The sequence below is a fragment of the Acomys minous genome, assembly GCF_964271855.1.
Source record: "Acomys minous genome assembly, chromosome: 7".
Classification (NCBI taxonomy): Eukaryota; Metazoa; Chordata; class Mammalia; order Rodentia; family Muridae; genus Acomys; species Acomys minous.
In genome coordinates, this window is record NC_140488.1 from 18,841,697 (window position 1) to 18,866,109 (window position 24,413).

Consider the following 24,413-nt stretch of genomic DNA (forward strand, 5'->3'; position numbering starts at 1 on the left):
ACATCTTCTTAGATGCTAAAAAAGCATTTGACAAAATCTAATACCTGTTCATGTTAAAAGTATAGGAGAGATGGGGGATACAATACATATGCCTAAACATAGTAAAAGCAATATACACATAGCCTATAGCCAACATCTAATGAAACAGAAACTTAAATCAATTCTACTGAAATCAGGGACAAGAAAAGGCTGTCCATTCTCTCCATATCTCTTCACTATAGTTCTTGAAGTCCAAGTTAGATCAATAAGACAACAAAAGGAGATCAAAGGGATACAAATTGGAAAGGAAAAAGTCAAAGTGTCACTATTCAAGGATGATATGACAGTATACATAGTGACCCCAAAAATTCTACAAAGGAACTCCTATGGCTGAGAAAAACCTTCAGCAAAGTGGCTGGATATGAAATTAACTGAACAATAGTGGCCCTCCTCTATACAAAAATCAAATTTTCTAAGAAAAAAAATAGGGAAAAACGCTCTTGACAATAGCCACAAAAAACCAAAGTATCTTGGTGTAACTCTAACCAAGCAAGTGAAAAAACCTCAAGTCTCTGAAGAAAGAAATTGAAGAAGATATCAGAAGATGAAAAGACATCTCATGCTCATGGATAGGTAGGATTAACATAGTAAAAATGGCCATTTTACCAAAAGCCATGTACAAATTCAGTGTAATTCCCATCAAAATAACAACATAATTCTTTGCAGACAAAAATTCTCACCTTCATATAGAAAAACAAAAATCCCAGAATAGCTAAGACAATCCTGGACAATAGAAGACCTTCTGGAGGTATTTCTATCTCTGATCTTAAACTGTACTGTAGAACAACAATCATAAAAAAAACTGGTTGGTACTGGCATTGAAACAAACTGGTTGATCAATGGAATTGAATCAAAGACCTAGAAATAAGCCCACATACCTATGGACACTTGATTTTTGACAAAGAAGCCAAAACTGTATAATGGAAAAAACATAGCATCTTCAAAAATTGGGGCTGATCTAACTGGATGTCTACATGTAGAAAAATGCACATAGACCCATATTTATCACCCTGCACAAAGCTCAAGTCCAAGAGGATCAAAGACCTCAACATAAAACCAGAAACTCTAAATCTATTAGAAGAGAATGTGAGGAAGATCCTTGAACTCATTGGCACAGGAGACAACTTCCTGAACAGAACACCAACAGCTCAGGCACTAAGATCAACAATTAATAAATGGGACCTTATGAAGCTGAAAAGCTTGTAAAGTGAAGGACACTGTAGATAAAACAAAATGACACCATACAGACTGGGAAAAGATCTCCACCAACCCTACACCTGAAAGAAGGCTAATATTCAATATATATAAATAACTCAAGACATTAAACACCAACAATCCAAATAATACATTAGAAATAGGTACAGAGATAAACAGAGAACTCTCAGCAGAAGAATATTGAATGGCCAAGAAACACTTAAAGAAATGCATCAGGGAAATGCAAATCAAAACAACTCTGAGATTCCACCAGAGTGGCTAAGATCAAGAACTAAAGTGACAGCATATACTGAAGAGAATGTGGAGAAAGAGGAACACTCTTCCATTGCTAGTAAGATTGCACATTTGTGCCCTTTGGAAATCAATCTGGTGGTTTCTCAGAAAACTGCAAATAGTGATACCTCAAGACCCAGCTATTTATCTGGATGAGACCTGATAGGCTGTGGTCACATAGTGGGGGAGGAAATCCCCTCTGTCAGATTTCTAGGGGAGGGGAATAGTGCAAAAGAGGAAGGGGAGACAGAGAAGATACATTTGAGGGGATAACTATTGGGATGTAATCTGAATAAATTATTAAAACAAAACAAAACAAAAAAGACCCAACTATTACATTCCTGGGCATATACCCTAAAGGTGCTCCACCACTCAACAAGGGTATTTGCTTAACTATGTTCATAGTGGTGTTACTCATAATAGCCAAAAACTGGAAATAACCCAGATGTCCCTTGATGGAAGAATGGATAAAGAAACTGTAATACATCTACACAATGCAATACTACTCAGCTATTAAAACAAGGGCATCATTAAATTTGCAGGCAAATGGATGGAGCTGGAAAAGATCATCATGAGTGAAGCAACCCAGGCCCAGAAAGACTCACATGGTATGCACTTACTTATAACTGGATATTAGCCATATAACACAGGGTAACCATATTATAATCCACAGACCTAAAGAAGCTCAATAGCAAGGAGGACCCTAAGGAGACTGCTTAATTCTGATTCAGAAGGGTAAATAGCATAGACACTGGGTGCAGTTGAAGAAAGGGAACAGGATGGGAGCCTACCATAAATGTCGTTCTAATCCACCCGGAAGAGGATCGAAGCAGAAGTTGAGTCTCAAGTCCAAACTTTGGGTGGAGTACAGGGAGTCTTATGCAAGAGTAGGGGAATAGAATGGCCTGGAAAGGACAGGAATTCCATAAGGAGACCAACAGAGCCAACAATCTGGGTCCATGGGGGCTGGTGGAAACTGAAGCTCCAAACAAGGACCGTGTATGGAGAGGACTGATGAAGTTGATAGGCATCTCAGTCTCTTTAGTGGTCCCTTAGTAAAGGGAGCAGGACATATCCTTGCCTGGGACTCTGTTGCCTGCTCTTTGATCACTTCCCCCTAGCTGGGTCTGTTACCAGGCCACAGAGGAAGAGAATGAAGGCAGTATTAATGAGACTTGACAGACTCTGGTCAGTTGCTAGAGGAGAAGGGCTCCCACTCTCTGAGGACTAGGGGAGGGGCATAAGGGAGAAGAGAGAAGGAGGGTGGGACGCAGAGAAGATGAGGGAGAGGGTTAGGGTTAGGGTTTTAAAATGAATAAATTAAAAAAAATAAATTTATATTTAAAAAAGAGCTTGCTACAAAAAATGCCAATATCCTGGAGTACAATTGCAAGACAGTAGCAATTCAGAATCATCACAGTCCCGGGGATATAACAAGCCTCTCAAGGCTCTCCTGAGTCATCTAAGATCAACTCTGACATTCCAAATGCTCCTCTTTTCCCACCAGAGATTGGCTTTCTCTGCAATATGAATTTAAGAGACTGTACAAGATGCCTGGCTTCTCAAGCCCACTGGCAACAATGACCCACACTCCCTGCCTTTCTGTTCTGATTCCCAACAGCTTGGTTTGTGATTCTAAAGAAAAATGTGAGTTTCAGTGATATATGGTGCCACATGCCTGTCATCTCAGTAGCTGGAAGATTTTAACTGGAGAACCAGGAGTTCAAGGTCATTCTCAGCTACACAGAGTGTTTGAGGTCAATCTGAGCAACATTAAAAGCCTGCTTGAAGAAAGAAAGAAAGAAAGAAAGAAAGAAAGAAAGAAAGAGAAAGATTGAAAGAAAGAAATGAGAGGAAGATACAGAGGGAGGGAGAGAGGAGAGTGAGAATGAAGGAAGGATGGAGGAAGAGAAGGAATAAAAAGAAAGAGAGGAAGAGAGGGAGGGAAAGGAGAAAATGAGAGTGAGGAAGGAAGGGGGAGAAGGGGATAATAAAAGACAGACAAGAAAGAAAGAAAGAAAGAAAGAAAGAAAGAAAGAAGGTAGGAAGAAAGAAAGTTAGTTAGTTAGTTAGTTAGTTAGTTAGTTAGTTAGTTAGTTAGTTAGTTTCTGGACACCTTTGTCCAATTGCTCTCAATTTGGGAGGGGTTGTTTTTCTTTGTTGTGGCTGAGTGTTTTGCAGCAAGATCTTGTTATGCAGCCCAGGCTGGTCTTGAAATCTTGATCCTCCTGCCTCAGCTTTCTGAGTGATAAGATGATTGGTATGTTCCACCACACTGGGTTAGTTTCTTCTACTTTTAACATCTTAAAAATACCACATTGCACAAATATATTTTCTTTTTTTTTAACACACACCCCTTTTTTCTTGTTTCAGGTTTCAATTTAGGACCTCACATTGCTTTTAGTTACTACATCTCTGTCGTGTTTTCTGGTATGCAACATTTTCCTTGTTTTCCACAAGTAAAGATTTTGACAGGTTCTATTAATATACCTTGTCAGTAATGACTGTCCTGCAAGTCAAGCAGCAGTCATCCTGTGGAGATCAGCTACACCTCCTTACAAAAGAATCCTCCCAGGCATGTTAACTGTTCACAGTTTGGAAGGGTGGGGGAGTCACGAAACCTTCCTTTAGTATCTAACATTCCTACCGCTAGTATGCAACTCTACCTTGATTGCACATGAGCTCCTCATGGAGGGGCTAGAGTACGTAAGTGGAGGAAGACTAGAGGAGGGGGCTCCATCTGTATGGCTATGGGGAAGCCATTATACCTACTGAATAAAGGCTTTCCAGGGGCTACCTGTTGTGGGGAGGAATACCTAAAGCTTTGTAAGTAATCCCTCACTCAGTTATGCTTAGTAAGGAGCATAAACTAATTGGTTCCCTAGAGTAAACTCTAGTGAAATTGTATCTTGGTTTGTCATTGAGACCTTGGGAGAAAGCATAGACATTATCTTCCCTGAGAAAGAATTTTAGCAACAGCTTTGTAAAATATCCCAATATTGGCTTGTTGATAATTTCCTTCACTATTAGACTCATGCTGAGGGGTTTTGCTATATGATCATCTATATTGTTCCTTCCCCAGTCCTAGAATCAGCTGTTCTCTCCAAAGAGGACAAGTTCCTTTTACAAGACTATGGTTTTAGAAGCTAAGATCTATGCACTGGATGTTCTCTTTGCTAAGAGAGCATCATTGCTCTGGCACAGCTAAAAAATACATGATATGTACTAATCCATGTTTATATATGTAGGTACTTAATATGCATGTTCATCTGACCTATATTCAACTAAGTCATACTTCATATTGATGACTTCAACTCTAATAAGGTTCACTGCACTAGGGCTTCAAAAGATCACTCCTGAAATATGGGTAGTACACCATCAAGGGTAGCAATCTGCTCCAAGTGTAAGGGCTTTGGGTATTATCCAGATAAGAGGTGGTATAGACTTGAACTAGGAAAAATGACTCCTGATTGTATAGATGAAGTTGGCAGGGGTTGCTTATGGTTTCAGTGATGACTGGGCATAAAGAAATGAGGAAGTAGAAAGGTTTAGGGATGCCTCTCCAACCTGGGTTCTGAGACACTGTGCACAGTGGAGCTAAGTGCTGAGATAGAGAGGAAGGGGCAGGGACTGCTTTTGAAGGGAGGACTTTGATTTTGCTAAATTTGAGGGGGTTCTTCCACAGCCCACACTGAGATGTCAAATAAGTTGGAATGCATAAGAGTGTGGAGCTCATGCAAGACTTCTGAGGCTGAGATGGAAGTGTGGGTGTTATCAGCTTGTGCAAGGAAACTGAAGTCAGTGTCTAGATGAGACAAGTGAGTGAGGCGATCAGGTGGTGGCAGAGGAAGAAGGGGCCTACACTATGACCCAGGCAATGAGAGAAGAACAGAGAAAGAGGCAAAGGAGCAATTTGCCTTCAAGAGAGCTCAAGCTTTGCAGCATGGTTATCTGATGCCTGTTTTACCAGTTTCCTCAATGCCAGCGCTTTTCCGCTGAAAAGGGGGAGGCATTTCCATTTTTATTTTTATTTTGTAACTGCTGTGAGGAGTCAGGTGGAGATGATTCACCTTTTATTTGATCCACTCTTTAGGAGTGGTGGGGGTTAACTCATTACGCAGCCTTCTCTTGTGAAAATAATGTTCTGCTTTGTTTTCTGGAGGGTCCAGTTGACTAATCCTCTGTCCTCATTTCCCTCACTATGTCACAGAATACCTTCATCAAGACATAAGCAGGGAAGGTGGGCTAATCTTTGGGGCGAGCAGTGGATGAGTAGTAGAGTACCTTGTATCATTCAGATGAGCAAGTCTATCTATGACGAAAGACCTCTTCTCCTTTCTAGGTATAATGGTAAACCATGTCTCAAGCAAACATCCCAAATCTCCAAAGCATGCCCAATTCCCAGACCAATGTACAAATCTACATCAGCCAAGATCCTCCCATCCCCACAAGGTTAAAGGGAACCTCATGTCCTGCCTCTTACCAGGACCTGCGGCTAAACATTCCCTGCACTACTTAGGAGCTGTACCAAAGTAGACAAATTGTTTAACTCCCTTATAGCACAAACCTAATAGTCCTGTCACATTCTGAGTGACATCCTGAGCATTAAATTCATACTAAATGCTGCATAAGTATTAACTGTTTTTGCTGCAACTGGTCAGTATGCCTATTAACAAGCATCCTCCCTCCCTGTGCATTATGTTACCTGACAGCTCCTTTTTTTCCCATTATTTTCCTGTTTCTTTGGTTCTTTTTTTTTTCAAAATGGCTTTTATTGAGATACTTTAGAGCTTCAGCAAGATTTCCAGTTAGGAACTCATTTCCACAGTGGCTAAACCCCTTTTGGTGCTGAAGATTCACACCCATCCACTTGACAAAGGAGCACCCAGACTGCTCAGATGTCCAGCATGTTTGATTCTTTTTTAAGTCACCTACCATGAGTCAGGCATTGCTCCAGATGCCGAGGATATGGCCCAAAGCAAGACATACAAAGTCTCTGATTCCTTGGAACTACTTATGAATGAGAAGGGACAGCAGACAATAAACTACCTAATTTGGTGTATGTGTGCACCTGTCTGTGCAGTGCAATGAAGAAGATAAAGGAGTGTGACAAGACTCTTCCTATACATGATAAAGAAAAGCCTTTCAGGGCAATGATTTCTCATCAGCAAGAGACACAGGTAAAGTCATTTCAAAGACCTTCAGACAAGGATGGTGGCATATTGACAGAATATTCAGGCCAGTAAAATGGACTCTAGTGGCCACAAGGTAGTACAGCAGAGGTGGCAAGTTTTCATCACAGCTCATCTTTTCCTCTTCTTATAAATCATATAATGAGTCTCCAGTATTAGCATTCCTTGTCATTACATGAAGCCATAAGACTGAGCTATGACCAATGAAATGTAAGCAGAAGTGATATCATTCGTGCATACAGATATGTCTGTATATATGGATATACCTTTCAGCATGTATAATATATGGATATACCTTTAAGCATGGGATTCTGAATCCTCTCTTACTTATGTGTTATATGCAAAAGAAATCAACAGGCCATTTCCCAAAGCTCTTGAAGATCTCAGAGCCATAAGGTAGAAGGTTTATATTTCCTGAATACATGAAGTGGACCCAGCAGTTAAGAATTTGGGAGTTGGTAATCACATGGGCTGCCAAAATTACTCATCTCAATGCTATGAGATCATATAAGATGAAGTCAGAGTGAGAAAAGGTATCAAGAATTCCTGTCTTATTTAGGGTTACTATAGCTATGATGAAACACCAGAGTGCCATATAACCATTCATCATCAAAAGCAGTGAGAGCATGAATTCAAACAACAGGAACCTGGAGGCAAGAGGTGATGCAGAGACCATGGAAGGGTGTTGCCTACTGCCTTGCTCCTCGTGGTTTGCTCAGCCTGCTTTCTTATAGAAGCCAGGGATAGTATCACCCATAATTGGCTGGGGCCTTCCCCATCAATCACTAATTAAGAAAATGCCAATGAGGGTGGGGATCTGATGTGAGGAAAGGGAGAGGCAGGAGGACAGAGGGCTTGCAGAGAGAAGAGAAACCGTGGCCTTGGGTATCTCTGAAACAGGCTGGAGACCTCTGACATGGTAGACTCCTGGAAAGATATGGGGGTGGTTCTAGCTGAGACCCCTACTGGCGACAGACATGAAGACTGAAGAGGCCACCCTCTAACCACACAGGACTCCTAGTAAAGGGAGTGGAACACTAACCCACAAAAACTTGGATCCAAAATTTACCCTGCCTACAAGTTGCACAGGGATAATGAAAGAGATGGAGGGAATATCCAACTAATGCCTGGCCACCCCATGCAAGAGACCCAACGCCTGACATTATTAATGACAATCTGCTATGCTTATAGACAGGAGCCTAGCATAGCTGTCCTCTGAGAGGCCCCAGCCAGCAATGAATCAAAACAGATGTTGAGACTCACAGCCAAATATTGGGTGGAATGCAAAGAGTCTTGTGGAAGAGTGGAAGGAAGAATAGGACCTAGAACTGAAAGGAACAGGGACCCCTACAAGAAAATCAACAACCAACTAACATGAGCCCGGAGGGGCTTAAAAAGACTGAAACACCAACCAAGGACCATGTATGGACTGGGCCTAGGGCTTGGTCTTCATGTGAGTCTCCTGGTAAGGGAAGTGGGGGGGACTGTTTCCGACAAGGACCCTCTTGCATGCTTTTTGATCACTTCCCCGTGGTGGGGATGCCTTGCCAGGCCACCTTAGTAGAGGTTGTGCTCAGTCCTTTTGCAACTCGACATTCCTGGATGGATAGGTGACAGGAGGCAGCTCTCCTTTTCTGAGGGGTAGGGGAGAGGAGCTATGGGGAAGAGGGAGGGACCAGTGGGACCAAGAGGACTGGAGGAAGGGGGCTATGGTTGAGATGTACAGTGAATACATAAATAAATAAATTACAAAAAGAGAAAATGCCATACAGGCCTGCCTACTGCCTCATCTTATGGATGCATTTTTAAAATTGATGTTCTCTCCTCTCAGAGGTCCTTAGCTTGTGTCATGTTGACATAGAACTATCTAGCACAGTTCCTAAAACAAAAATGTCACCATCCATACTGTTCCCTGTTGGTCAGATTCATTTCATGTCCTATCTATGGGGCCTGTCATGTGATCCTTTCACAATAATGTCTCCTTAATCTAGTCCTTGGGTTACAGCTATGTAGTTTCATCATTCTTCATTCCTTTTTGTCTAGTTAACCCTACTTGTCTCTAAGCATTCACTATTTCTAGCCACCACATTCTCTGAATGCCATTGACTCTTCGTTTTGTTTTTTTTTTTTTAATCATTGTTCATAGATGGGTTTGCAGGTGGCAGTTTATTTGCTTTGCGGGCTCAGTCCCAGCTTCTTCTGGAACCCTCACAGTACTCCATCAAATGTTCAGCTCCTAGACAGCTTTCCACAATGCTTCATTCAAATGTGGAGCTCATTGGTGATAACATCTCACCAGGTCAAGTGTTAGGTACACATGTCTGTTTTAAAAGCCATATTTAGGTGACTGTGTGGATTGCATAGAAGAGTCACACTAAGCGTTCCTGCCATGGCGTTTTCATCCTCCTGCAAGAAGTAGCTTGTATTTACTTGGTAAGCTCTCTCTAGGAGCTTCAAGTGGAGCCCCCAGCATTACCATGACAACTGAAGTCAACAAACCTCAGAAAATAGCTACCATAGACCCTCATGTTTGAGACATACTAAAACCAGCTGCCATGCTTACCAATTCTGCATTTGGTATAGTCCCAGCTCTCCCTAATGTCTATTCTGTTTGAGATCCTGCTTACCCAATCCAACTCAGGAAACTTGGGTCCCAAGCCCCTAAATCAAGTCAGAAATTTTTCTCCAAGCCAGTTCTCTGCTAAGCTAGCCTCTTTCCCAATACACTCAGAAGTCTAATCAGCCCTAAACAGCTGAAAAACAGCTCACAGGGAAGAGCAAGACTTGTTCTGTGTCAGCCCCACCCTCATAATTTTCATACGGCTGATTAAGAACACATCTGAAAAGATATCAATTTACTTTGATTTGCCTTCCAAGGTAAGTGGCCCTCAGTTCCAGGAACAGAGAGCTTTTGGAGCTAGTATTCATTAAGGCAAGAGGAGGAATGGGCTAGAGAGACACGCTTCCCCTGCCTTTTCCTTTAACCCTGCCATTAACCTTGTTCTCACAGGGACGGCTGCAGCAGCAGCTAGAGCTGCTGCTCTCAATCAGCACAGTTCTCCCAGATGGTGCCGACAGCGTGAGGACTGTGGACTCTGGCAAGCCTTACCAGGAAGACATGCCACACTCTATATTTTGAGGCCAGAGTGAAATTATTTCCATTTCTTTTCTGCTGCTCTGCCCATTCCCCTCTGTTCCTCCCATATGCTGGCTCTCTATGCTTGCTTGCTGTGTGCTTGGATCGTCCCCAGCACGCTCACATCTTCACAGTCACAGCTAAGCTTTTGCACAGTAAGAGTGAGAGGTGATACCCATTAAGTCTCAGCTTGAAGTATACTTAACACTTGTGTGCATACATACACATATACATATGTGTACATATACACGCATTTATATGAATATATGTGGATAGCATACGTATGCACGCATTTACGTATGTATGTATTCTCCTTTGTTATAGCACACTAACTCTGTGAGGAAGTTATACTTGATTCCAACATCAAGAAACTTAAGGTCACACAAAAGAAAAGCCTGGTCTTGGGTCAATAGGTAGAGCTAGGATTATATATCCAGATTTTTTTTTTTGAAGCTGTTGTTTGTAAAGTGTGTGTGCCTGCAATGACTATACCATGTTCCCAAAATGTAAACAATTGTGTTGTTAGAAGCATACCATTTCTAGTGCTTCCATCAACACAGAGTGTAGAAATGATCTCCACAGTGTACCTGTATGATCTCCTAGGGAATAAAGCAGCAAGTGCCATGTTCAGTTAAGACCCAGGCTCAGCAAAATGATCCCAGAATATTACTGTGCAGAGTCAATTGAGACTTCTGTTGCCAGAGAAACAGATGGAGGCCAGGAACAAGGCATTCAGATGGGCAGAGTGGCTGCATGTACAGGCAAAGCTCAGGGCCAGATTGCCTATCTTCTCATCACCTGGACCACTCAGCAACTAGGCAAGCTTTGCTGATGTCAGATCTAAAAGCCCAAATACCCTCAACTATAGACAAAAAAAAACAAAACAAAACCACCTAATTTAAAATGATTCCATGTGATGTGTCAGGCACTCATATTAATTGCAATTACTGTTCACATCAGCTTTACAAAGGAGGCTCATTGATATTTCCATTTCATACACGAGAAAGCAGGGGAATTGCCCAGAGTTACACAGACTGGTTTACTGGTGCCTGATGCTGCCTGTACTTCTCACTGTAACTGCTCTTGCTAGAACACTAGGGATATCTCGGCTATAGACTCACTATGAATGTGAACCCAGCTGCTGCCTTTCAAATATGCCAGGCAAAAAGAAAAAAGCTGTCACCCAGCTCTTCTTCTTCTTCTTCTTCTTCTTCTTCTTCTTCTTCTTCTTCTTCTTCTTCTTCTTCTTCTTCTTCTTCTCCCCCTACTCCCCCTCCCCTCCTTCTTCTAGAAAGTGAGAGTGTTAAATTCAGGAGCAGCAAGTTGTTTTGAATGTATAAGTTTGGATAGCAGCCTGGGTTTGAACACGAATCGCCCCTGTCACTCTGCTTATATATTTCCACAGCCTCATCAGAACCTGGCCACTTATTTTCCTGCTCTTCTGCTTAAAAGGGCAAAGTGCATCCTGTTACCATTTTCCTGAGTGTAGAATGAGCTGTCAGAGTGCAGCAACATCTGGTTTTGTTCTGAAGAAAAAGCATAGCGGAAGGACCAAGGGAGCTCAGAACTATCCTCTCCCCTCCTGAACCAAACTACAAACACTTTGAGGGCAACAGCCATGCTTGCTTTATCAGAACTGGGACTGTTGCTCTTGGCCCAGAACCTAGTAAGTAACGTGAGTTCACCGAGGGTTCCTGAAATGCTTAAAAGAATGTGCACTTGTGCGCAGGATTACAGGGCAAATCAACGACAGAGATGCTGCAGTTCCCAGGTGTTGCCAAAAGGTGGCAGAGAGACTCTGTAAACAGTCCACTCCCAGCAGTCAGCCTAGAAACTGGGTTTCATCAGAAACTGGAAATTTCCTAAAAGCCCTCACATTATGCAGCAAAATCACTGAAAATCATTATGTGCTTCCAAAATATTTGTTGAAAAAGAGAACTCTTCTTTCAGTAAGGAGTTTTATTCAATTATTTCTTCTCAAGAAGAGACTTTAAACAAATGTTCAATGAGTGCCTACTGTGTAAGCACCGAGGGGACAATGAGGAATGAAGCAGACCTAGTTCTGCTCTCTTCCAGCTGATGCCTAGCAGGGAGGAGATGGGAAATGAGACAAATAAATACGAAGTGCTGTGAGGAGGGCACCCTGCTCTGGTTTAGAAAACTCAGAAGCACTTTTTGGAAACGTCATTAAAGCTAAGGAGTAATTATGTATTTATACATCTACATGAGTCACCACCCCCTTTAAATAAGAGATAATTTCTCGGTTACATAAACCATTTCAAGGCAGAGAGAATATCAAACAGAAAAGTTTAAGTAATGCCGCCATTGGCCTTTTGTTTTTGTTTTTGTTTTTGTTTTCTTTACACTCACAAGCTAGATAAAATGTATTTACAGAAGGTCTATGCTGATGAACAGCAAATACAAATGCAGGTTGACTCCCAAGATACAGAGACTTCCCTGATTTCTCCACTTAGTTGGGTTTCTTTGCTTTGTTTTTTGTATGTTTGTTTGTTTTGTTTTGTTTTGTTGTTGTTCTTGCTTTCCTACATGGATCCAGGGCTTTTATTGTCTTGCACCTCACAACAAAATGATTAGGTAGGAAAAGCAAACCGCAGCACATATGGCCAAGGATAGCTCACAAAAACACATAAACTTCATTCAAATGTTATAATTTTATGTTCTTAAGACAGCTTTTCATTAGCATATATTAATTACACATGGCCAGGAGTTTCAATATGACACTTCTGTGAATTCTGGCTCACAGTGTGAGTACCATCCTTTATGGTGATGAAGTCATGGCAGCAGGAGCTTGAGGCAGTTGGTGACATTGCATCCACAGCAGAGAGAGATGAAAACTGATGCTCTAGCTGGGCATAGTGGCGCACATCTTTATCCCAGCACTCGGGAGGCAGAGGCAGGTGGATCTCTGTCAGTTCTAGGCCAGCCTGGTCTACAAAGCAAGTCCAGAGCAGCCAAGGTTACACAGAGAAACCCTATTTCAGAAAAAACAACCAAAAGAAAACTGATGCTCTGATCAATTTCTCCTTTGTATGCACTCTAGAACCCCATCCCATACAATGGTGTCACCCATATATATATATATAGAGAGAGAGAGTCGTCTTTCTACCTTAATTAACCTAACTTCACAGACATGCCCAGAGTTCCATTTCTATGGGGAAAGTAAATTCCATCAAGTTGACAAGCTTTACCACTACAAACTATTATCCAGTAATTTAAGAAAATGAACCAATCAACTACAAAAGACAGTGGGAAAGCTTAAATGCATAGTGCTAATGCCAGAAGTCAGGATGGAAGGATAAAATACGCAGGAGCTAATAAAACTATAGTAGTATCACATAGAGGCTTGATTGCCAGGTATTTGTAGAAATGACAGCAAATACTACTATTTTTCAGGAGGACACTTTTATATGTATGTAATGAATTTTGTTAATATTCACACCCATCAGCCTCCTTTGTTCTCCTCTCATTCCCACTGATCCTCTTCTTTTTCCTAGCTTGTTCTCCCTTCTAATTTCATCAGCTTCTTTTTGTAACTCAGTTGTGTGGTTCTTGACTGTGGTGATTTGAATAAGAATGGCCCCTATAGATTCCTGCGTGTATGAATACTTGGTCCATAGGGAGTGGTACTATTAGGAGGTGCGGCCTTGTAGGAGAAGGTATAGCCTTTTTGAAGGCAGTTTGTCACCATGGAAGCAGGGTTTGAGGTTTTATATACTCAATCTAAGTCTAGTGTGGTACACAGTCTCCTTCTGCTGTGTGCAATCCAAATGTAGACCTCTCAGCTCCTTGTCCAGCACCATGTCTGCCTGCATGCTGCCATGTTTCTTACTATGATGATAATAGACTAAACCTCTGAAACTGTAAGATAGCCCCAATTAAATGTTTTTCTTTATAAGAGTGGCTGTGGTCATGGTGTCTCTTCACAGCAATAGAAACCCTAACTAAGACATTGAGTGTGAACTTTGTAGATGACAACTCTGTGTTGCAATATAAAAAGCTTGGAAATGCCGCTGTCTCCCAGGGTGAAATGGATGGAAATCAGAAAAGCAGTGTCAGTGGTCACAGCCTGAAAGGATAGAGCCAACACCACAACCCGACTCTGAGCTGTCTATTCCTCAGCATGCCAAGTATGCCACATCAGATAGATATCCATGTACATTTCTGTGTTGCCATGACACCTGCATTTATGTTTCCTTTGGTTCTCTATGTTCTGGTATACTTCACAAAAGAAAAGAGTTGTGTGTTATCTAAATGTCTCCTATGATAGTAGATCTATTCAGATTCTTTATACGTATGTCTGGGGCAAAGTTGGAATGAATTTTCTGGCAGAAACAAGCACGGTGGTACAAGCCTTTAATGTCAGCACTCAGGAGGTAGAGGCTGGAAGATTAGGAGGAGTTCAAAGCCAGCCTTCAAAACAGTAGGTTCAAAGTCAGCCTGAGATACATGAGACCACAACTTAAATAAGAATAATTTTGCAACATTTTTCATGTACTTTATATTCATAAGTGCATGTATACTACATTTTGTGACCAGTGTAGATAGTAACAGATACAAACAACCAATAATCATAGAAATTGAGAATATCACAGTGCATGCTCATAGAAACCAAAGAATTTTTTTTCCTGCACTGTCACAATAAAATGACCACAAAAGGATGTTTATTTATTCTTTGAGAATTCCATACTTCTGTACAATGAACTATCATCCTCTTTAACTCCATTTCCTTCCTCTAAAGCACCTCAGGCCTCCTACCTCTCCGCTTCATGTCCTCTTCTTTTTATCCAGAGTAGCTTTGGGCAGTTGATGCCTACTGAGGATGAGAGAGAGAGAGAGAGAGAGAGAGAGAGAGAGAGAGAGAGAGAGAGAGAGAGAGAGAGAGAGAGAGTCATTTTTCTTTGGGAGTGTGGTCACTGGGAGACTGTTCATAGCCCAAAAGATGACCCCATATCCATGCACACATAGGCAGTACTAAATGGACTTAATCGGTTGTTTAAGGAGAAACTTTAATATCAAGAAAATCTTATTACCTGATATATATTCCAAATTAAATTTGAAATTTTACCACTTATTTCAATTAAGTCCTTTATAGCATTTTTTCCCAATCCTGCTCCCAATCAAAGGTCATGCATTGCATTTAGTTATCTTAGCTCATTAGCCTCTATTTTCATCATTGTTTTCAGGGGATTGAACATAGGTTCTCATGTATTCTAGACTTTACCTTCCATGGTCCTTTCCCTTATTCTTTCATTTTTTGCTTTAAGATAGTCTTCTTATCTTGGCCTTGAACTCTGCTGGCATCCCAGGCTGGCATTGAACTTGTGGTCCTCTTGTCTCAGTATTCTTACTAGCTGAGAGCACAGGCTGTGCTACCAAGCCTGACTCGTGTCATTCCTTTTAGAGAGGACAAATCAATCCATTGTCAAATGGCTGGTAGCTTGGTTTATTTGATTTATTATGTTTTCCTAACTTTCCATTTTAGTATCAGCTTAGGCATATGAGTCTACTTTCATAGTCTATTTGTTAAATCTATTAGTTTGTGTATTTTGATGGTAAATGGATCCAAATTGGAATGTAGGAGCTGTTCAAGCTGTCTCCTATGACCATGCCTGATCCTGAAATACATCTTGGCACAACAAGATGTTACCTGTTTACTTCAAACTTCCTTCACTCCAATCCCAGAGTCATCTCTCCCTCCTTTTGCTGAAGAAAGCATCTGAAAGAACAAAATCTTGGCAAGATCTGTGTTCGTTGCCAGGGCGAGTTCCTCCTCGTAGCCGCCTCCATAGAGCAGCATTGGGCATGAGTACATCCCGATGTCTCTAATTCCAGTCCAACACCACAGGCTTCTTCCTTTTCTTCTCCCATTCCAAAGATATGTCCTTTCTCTCTGACTGTGAGAACCCTGGCTCCCTACAACATTAATCTAATCACTCATTTGCTCAGTGTCACAAGCAAAGACAAACAATTTCAAACTTTCTATACCACTAAAAACAACAAAACAACCAGAAAACATGTAAGGTTCACGGACCAGAAAACATGTAAGCTCCCTTTATTCTTAGAGGGATGGGGCATGGTTGAAGGTTACTTCTATTAGTTTTGTTTTCTTCTGAGTTGATTATGTCGTCAATTTGGCAAATATCTCTTTCCACCTCTATTTGTGTTCAATTTTAAGGATATTTTTTTATTCTTACTGATTTCATTTACTTTTAGGATGTGTAAAACGTCACCATGATTTTAAGCGTTGAAGCTATAATAGCACATGGTCTAGTCTTTGAAAATGTTTCAAGTTTTCCACTTTCAATTTTTCTACTAGACAGTCCTCCTTTGATCCATAGGTCACTTGCATGGATTTTTTTTTCTTATCCTTAATTAGATTTCTGCTTTTGAAAAAACTAATTGTATCATCATTTGTCCCTCAGAATGTCTTACTGCTATTCTTCTAGCTACTTTAATTGGATACTTACTCACATAGTGTCAGGATTTCCTCCTTCATGAATACTCAAGGCCCTATTTTTCTATTCTGTTTTAGCCACTCCCAAGAATTTGATTACAAGATTTCCTTTACTCTTACTCAATTTCAAGCAGTATTTGTCATGCGTTACTCCAAATATTAATTACCAAACTGTCATCTTCATGGCACTTCAATTATGTGTAACTTATAAACTGCTCATGCTACATTTTAATACATTCTCAAAGTAGAGTAATATTTAATTTATTAATAATTATTGAAGCTATATTCTTTATTTTATGTGCTCTCCCCTTTTTGCCATGTGGTGAGTTATGAAACATGACTTCTTGCTGAAAAAGAAAGAAAAATAGTTTTTACTAGTCTAAAACCACAATTGGGCTTAGCTATTTCAGATAGAACACTGATTCTCTGACAAGACAGATAAGCAAACCCAGTGGCTACATAATCAACAATATTCAATTGCCACTGCAGAATTCCTCCTTCTGATGCAGCTGCTGAGTCATGAGGGCTCAGCCCCAACCATTGCTATCGCTGACAAACAGGATGCATCTACCACTAGCCTTGGTAGGTGTCTGCATGGAGCTTCCTTCCCCTTCCCAGTGTGATGCTGGTGCATTAGACTTAATCCAGGCTACATGGTCATGTCCTCATGCCAAAGAGGCTGGGGAATCAATTCTTTGGCTTCTACGCTGGAAAGGCCCACACACTTCAGATGAGATTCTCCACAGCACTGGTTATGGTGGCATATGGACTGGGAGAGTGACATGGTAAGAAATGCGTTGATAGGTAGATTTAGTCTTCTAGATTTTCTGGGTCTTTGTCTTTCAGATATTTTATGAATGGGGTTTGTAAGAAATGAGATCATTATTGTTACTCTCAAGACCTCTCTGACAGTCCATGTGGTATACAATATGTAGGCAATTTCAAAGGAGGTACTGTACTTATGGAAACCATTGCAGGTAAAGATTTGTTTACAATGTCATTTTTGTTTGAGGGTAGATTGAGGAAAAAATAAAAGTAAAATACATAATTTCAATAGCTTTGTAATATAATTCCAGTAGTGTTATGCATCATACTCTAAAAATGCTAATGCTTTGAAAAGTACTGCATTCATTGCTTTTGTATATTCATTGTTTGTTCTTTGCTGGTTTGACCATTAGGCATCCAAATTCTGTTTTTACTGTTAGTAACCTTAAAATCTTAACCACTTATATGTATATTATTCCACAAATAGCTGGAATGAATCAACTTCCGTATTGACTCCAAACTAAACAGGCATGTTATATCACTCTTATGGTTTGACTATGATATGTCTTGCACAAGTTCATGTGGTTGACTACCTGGTCTTGAGCTATCTGTGCTGTTTTGTCAGCCTGTGGAAACTCTGGGGAAAGAGCTAGAGCTAAAGGGTTGACAGCCTGGCCTCACTTCTTACTGCGCTGAGATGTGAGAAGATGAAGAGTCTGGCTGGTGTCCATGGAGTTGCCTGCCACCATGCTGTTCCTGTTGGACTGCAGCCCCTCAAACCAGGAGCTAATCAATCCTTCCTTCCTGAAGTTCTTTCTTCCCAGGTATGTGGAGCCAGATATGAAAAAATTAACTAATTCCAACCCAATTCCTCTGGACTTCCCCTCACAGTCATTGTATCTTAAGCAATCATCTCAATATTTTTCTTTTCCTTTGATTATTTTTCAATAATATTTTCATTTATTATTTGGGAATTTCATACATGTATACAATGTATTTTCACAATATCCACCCTACTATCTCCTTCTAACTCCCTTCAGTACTCCCCAATCCATCTCCCTCCCAACTTCATGTCATCTTTCATTTCTATTACTATCATTGTCATCATCATTGTTATCATTAGTAGTCCCCCTGCGTCCAATTACTACTGACCTTATGCATATGGATGTGGTGTCATTCACTGGGGCATGGGCAACACATCAGAGGTGTTCATCTCCAGATTCTCATTCACTGTGTTTGCTGTAGGCATTAGCAGTTATGTAGATCAAGCCAAGGGTTGTGCCGTACGTTTTAATGTCCATCAGTGCTTCTTCCAATGCTGTGCTATGACCAGGTCACACCATCTCACAGAGCCAACTGTTAACATTTCTTTCTAACCCTGTTCAGTGCGGCACTCTCAGTAGCTTAATACCTTCCATGGTGGGGATGAGATCTGTGATACAAATCAACCACTTTCCCCAGAGAGCCAGTTGTTAAACATTTACCAGCACACCACTGGCTTCTCATATTTCATGTCATTCTCTTTATGGTATTACTTTAAATTTTAGTATACCCTTAAGTATTTCAAAGGGCTCATGAATAATAAAACATATTACTATGTATTTGCTCTCATTCTTGAGTTGTGCCCAAGACCATGGTTCATTGAAAAGCCTGCTAATTGCATAAGGTAAGTACACATTACTGTTTTCCCTCTGGAAGAAAACTTTAAATATTAGTAGGGTATCCAAGGGACTGCCACTGGGTGTATTAACTGTAAGAATAGGCCCCATGCCCAGGAAGGAGTAGGCCAATGCAAAACAGGCTCCAGTGTGTGTGTGTGTGTGTGTGTGTGTGTGTGTGTGTGTGTGTGTATGTGTGTGTCTACCTTTTGTTTTGTCTTGTTTATCTTATTAGGTTTTTGTTTGTTTTTATTTTAATTTTTGTCCTTTTTTTGAGAGAAAGAATATATAGTCAGGTGGGTAAGGAAATGGAAAAGATTCTGGCAGAGTTGAGAAACAGGAAGAATATTATCAAAATATACTATATGAGAAGAATTTAAATAAAAATATTAGCTTAAAACAGGGCATGGTGGCTCACACCTTGGCAGAGGCAGGAGGATCTCTGTGAGTTTGAGGCCAGCCTGGTCTACAGAGTGAGTTTCAGGACAGCCAGGGTTGTTACACAGAGGAAATCTGTCTCAAAAAACAAAACAAAACTAAATTAGCAGAGTATACTGATGGCAGGTGTAAGCAGTATAGTCCTCAGTCCTCTTTAGACAAGTGTGCCTACCTATTCAAGTTCGGGCCAGTGACTTTAAGATGAATACTGCATAAAACATTTAAACAGCATCCTGAAAGAGAACTGACAGTCTGGGAGGAAGATTGATCTTATTTCTCCTTCTACTTCCTCCATTTCTCTGTGTGGATCATGGACAAGATAGCTGTAGCCTCTGAAGCTATTTTGGATTTTGAGGTTTACTAAGGATAGAAATTAAGACCTTAAAATCATGGCAACAGAAAGATAAAAGGAGCCTGAGAACCAATGTTATGGAGCTGGTGTGCTGTTGAGGATCTGAGCAAGGGTTGTGGGCATGGTAGGTAAGTGCTGTCTCAACTGAGCTTTATTGTCAACCCAAGGCATTCAGTAGCATAACAAACCCCTTTCCCTCTTGCTGATCTCTTTTCTAGACAGATACTCCATATTAACATAACTCAACCCAGCCTTAGACCAGAAAGAAGTTCCAGTAATGTCTTGAATTACATCTTCCAAGTCTGTGCCTCTGTGAGCCTGTTACAGATAGAAACAGAATGAGTTGTTAAAATTTGTGCTTAAATTTATTAGTAAAGTTTTTTAAATGTATCTCACTTCTAGAATAGGGGCATATGTTTATTTGGAGGCATCCGATGTCTACTTGGTATTTTGTACATGCTTTCATATATAATATTAAAGAATAAATTATTTGAAAAGATACATTCATTTTCAAGTCACTTCAAAGTGTGAGATTAAGATTGCCAGTTGACAAAGTTGCCATCTTAAGACAAAACAAAACAGTTATCTCCTCAGCACACAAAATGAAGAATTAAAGGTTTCTTGTGGTTGTTTTGTTTGTTTGTAAAGAGACAGATAGGAAACTCTTATGGTTCAGTGGGTCATAAGGTTTCTGTCACCATGAATGACTCTGCCATGGTAGTACAAAAGCTCCCACAGACAATATAAAAAGGGCCAGAAGCTATGTTCTAATACGATTTATGAACACAGAATGAGAATGTGGCTTTAAAGTTTCCTTTTATTTGTACCAACTTCATGAAAATATACTAAAAATCACCTCCATCTTGTTGACTATAAAATTCCAGGTGGCAAGCTGCATTTATTGTGGGCACTATAGTTTGCTGATGCCTCTTCAAGCTACCACTAATTCGGGTCCAACAAGTCAGTAACCTTTTTTTTTTTTCATTTATTTCTTTTATTGAAGAGACATTTTCCCATCTAAAATGTTCTGTTATGGTTTCCTTGCCCTCTGATCTTGCAAGTTTCTCCCCATCTCTCCTTCCATCCAGATTTAGTCAGGTTCTGTCCCTCATTAGAGAAGAACAGGTTTCTAAGGGATAACAATGAAATATAACAAAATAAAATACAATAAGATAAAACAAAAACTATCACACTGGAAGTGGACAAAATAAACAGAAGAAAAAGAGACCCAACTCATTCATACACTCAAGACTCCCATAAAAACACCAGCTGGAAGCTATAACATATACACAGAGAACCTGGTGTAGACCCCTATTTACTCTGTGCAAGCTGTACCAATCTATGTGAGTTCATATGAGTTTTGATCATGTTGATTTAGAGGACCTTGTCTCTTGGTGTCCTCTGTCCCCTCTACCTCTTATATGTTTTCTGAGATTTGATGGAGACATCCCGTTTAAGGCTCAGTGTTCCAAAGTATCTCACTCTGTGCATAATGACTGGCTGTGAATCTCTGTATTTGTTCCCATCTGCCACAGGAGGAAGCTTCTCTAATGATTGCTGAGTAATGCACTGATCTATGAATACAGCAAAATGACATTAGGAGTCACTTTGTCACTACATATTTCCTTAGTTCAATAGTATTTGGTGGGTTACTGGGCTATTTGGTCTCTAATTCTTGGTTGCTCAAGCAGTGTTGGGTATGTGTTCCATCTCACTGAGTGTGCCGTAAGTCAAATCATTCATTGATTGGGTACTCCCACAAGCTTTATGCTACCATCTTCTTAGTGTATCTTTCAGGCAGGACACCATTGTGTATCAAAGGGTTTGTGGCTGTCTTGGTGTTTTTGTTTTTCTTTTAGTAGCCTGTAGAGTACCTGTACCAATGACACTAAACCAAAGAACATAGAGTTGAAGACTTCATAATGGCACAAGTGTGTTCAATGAGTTGTATGTGTTGTCATGGATCCTTGATGTCAGTTTGTGGAGAGAAACCTACAGTATTGGCAACAGTCAGGGTTGTTTGAGGAGTCCTCTGGAACACTTTTGGTCCAAAAACTCAATTAGATCTAATCCAACCCCAGTATTGGAAGTTTCATTTGATAACAACAGATGGCCATTTGAGGGTGTCTTCTCCAGTATTTAGCATTTCCCTTTACATTGCCTTTATATATGTATATATTTTAGCATTTTCTTTCTGTTTTTATCTATTTGGTAGTCTGTGTACTTCTTGTATCTGTATGAGTATGTCTTGCCTTAGTTTGGTGAATTTTTTTTTATCTTGTTCAGGATCTGATCTATTGATCTGGGATTCTTCACTTTTATCTATCCCTATAATGCAGAAATTTGATCTTTTCATGGTGTATCACATTTCTTGTATGTCGCTTTCATGTGGATTTTAAATTCAGTAGCCATTATATCTCTTCTTTCCTCACCTAAATTTTGTCACTAGGTATGGGCATTTAGAGGAAAAATCATAAGAGTTTTCTTTCTGTGATTTACCTTCTAGAAGCACAGGTTCACTTTAGCCCCAGCATTATTTCTAATTTTTTCCTCATAACTTCATTTATGTTTATATTTTAATCACTTTTTTTTAAGAAACAGAAATGCGGAAGTTGTAGAAGAATGTTAATTCAGAACATGGCTGTTCTGGCAAGAGATCATGTCCAAAGATCTTCTAGGTCTATGTAATCCGGCTGGAATACAAACATGCCTTTAATCCCGGAGACACAAAAGCAAACAGACCTGAGTTTAAGGTCATCCTACTATAGAACAAGTATCAGGGAAAGAAAAGCTGAGATCCAGGCATGGTGATACCTACCTTTAATCCCAAACAAACGTAAAATTAGTTTGTAGAAGTAAGCACCCATATTTTAAAGTGATGTCTAATTGAGTGGCAGAAAAGGTGATGAATCAGAGAAGATTTGACAGATTAGGATACGCCCAACTCTCATGAGAAGAGAGAGGAAAGGGAGGCTACTTAAGAGGCAGTTTTACAGGGACAAGAGGCAGTTTTATCAGGATAGTAATGGAGAAACAGGTTGCAGAGAGAGAATTCAGGTGAAGATGCAACAGGCCAGAAAATGAGAAGAGGCCATAAGATTAAAGCAGATTGCTGAGTTATAAGGCAACACTGAGCAATTCCTGGCTGAGAGAGAAACCAGGTTGAATAAGTCAGCAGGGAGAAGAGTTTGAGCCAGAACAGCTGAGTTGAACCAGCCAGCCCAGAGCCCAGAAAGAACAAGTAAGGGTGAGCTCATTAAGCAGTAAGCCCCAGAGGCTGAAAACATTCTAGGCCTAGGCTAGATTATACAGAGGCTAGAAGCTTCCAGGACTAGGCCTAGCTTAGCAGAAAGAGGCAGTAAGCCTCCCAGATAACAACTGAGCAAGGAGAATAAATTACTTTCACCGTTTATGATATAATATCTGCATAACTATGGAAGCCCAGTGTTAAATATTAGCAGATATCAGTCTATAATCAACAGGTTTTTTTTTCTGTCTAAACAGCAAGGGATGATAATAGGTTGAACTGAATTCTATTCTTCACCTGGTTTTAGTAGAAGTGAATTAAGGTAAATCTGTGGGGAAGCAGACATCACTGCTTCAGGCTGGGTCATATTACTGGGGTCATCGTGAGTACCACTGTCTGGTTTTCAGGCTAAAAAATGCAGAAACTTGATTTAGATGGCACTCACACAGACGTAATCAGGCTTCAGGGAACTGATTCACACTAACCAAATTTACATGGGATTTACTGATTAAATGGGAAGCCAATTGATGGATTTACCCTTACAAATGGAGCTGCCCACTAGCCAACGCTTCTCTGCCAAAAGAAAAGCTAACTTGGAAAACCAGATTAAAGTCCAAAGGATGCTGGAAGAATCCACACAATGACTGTTAGATGGATTTAAAAGACAGATCCCAAGATGTACCTGTCTGAAAGGCCTTGCATCTCTGTGGAGGGCATAGACTTTTCTTGCTGATCCTAGCACCTATTGTAACTGATCAGAGACCTTCTCCTTACAGACACTCTATTCTCTACAGCTCTCCTCCACAAACTCATTCTCTACAATCTTTTAAAAAATATTTTATTAATATGTTCATATTACATATCAATGGTTATCCCATCCCTTGTATCCTCCCATTCCTCCCTCCCACTTTCCCTCTACTCTCCTCCCCTATGTCTGTGACTGAGGGGGACCTCCTCCCCCTGGATATGTTCTCTATAATCTTATTCTATTCTCTGAAGGTTTCCCTGGCTATTTGCTCGAAAACTCAACTCTCCGGAGGACATCCTCTCCCCTGTTGCCTTCTTAAATGGTGACTATTACCTTTTCTGACCCAGCTCTGCACACTATTACATGTGGGTCCTCCTTGTGTTTCATTACCATCTCCACATCATTTTCCATCTACCAGGATGCATCATGTTGGCAGTGTCAGTGCAATCCACTTACTGCCACTTCCTTGAGGATATCCAGTGACTCCTGGTTTTCTATGTCCCTTCCTTGAAGCTATCCAGTGTCTCCTGGTTTCCTATGTCCCTTCTTTCAGGTTATCCAGTGACTCCTGGTTTTCTAAGCACACTGGACAAACCTTCACTCTCTGCCACACTTGATCTATCTTAATTTTTGGTGGCTTCAATAATGCATGTAGATCATCCTTCCTGTATCCTGAATTACCCATAATTCAATGATTCACTTCCAAAATCACAGTCCAGACCTGATTACTACCAGTAACTCCATGTCACCTTCCCTCCAAGAGATAATGACATTTCATTTTTTCCTAACACCTCTGCTCTCACAAATGCAGTCAAAATCGCCACCATATCATCTCTTTCATGGGCTACCACAATAGCCTCCTATCTATGTTTCCT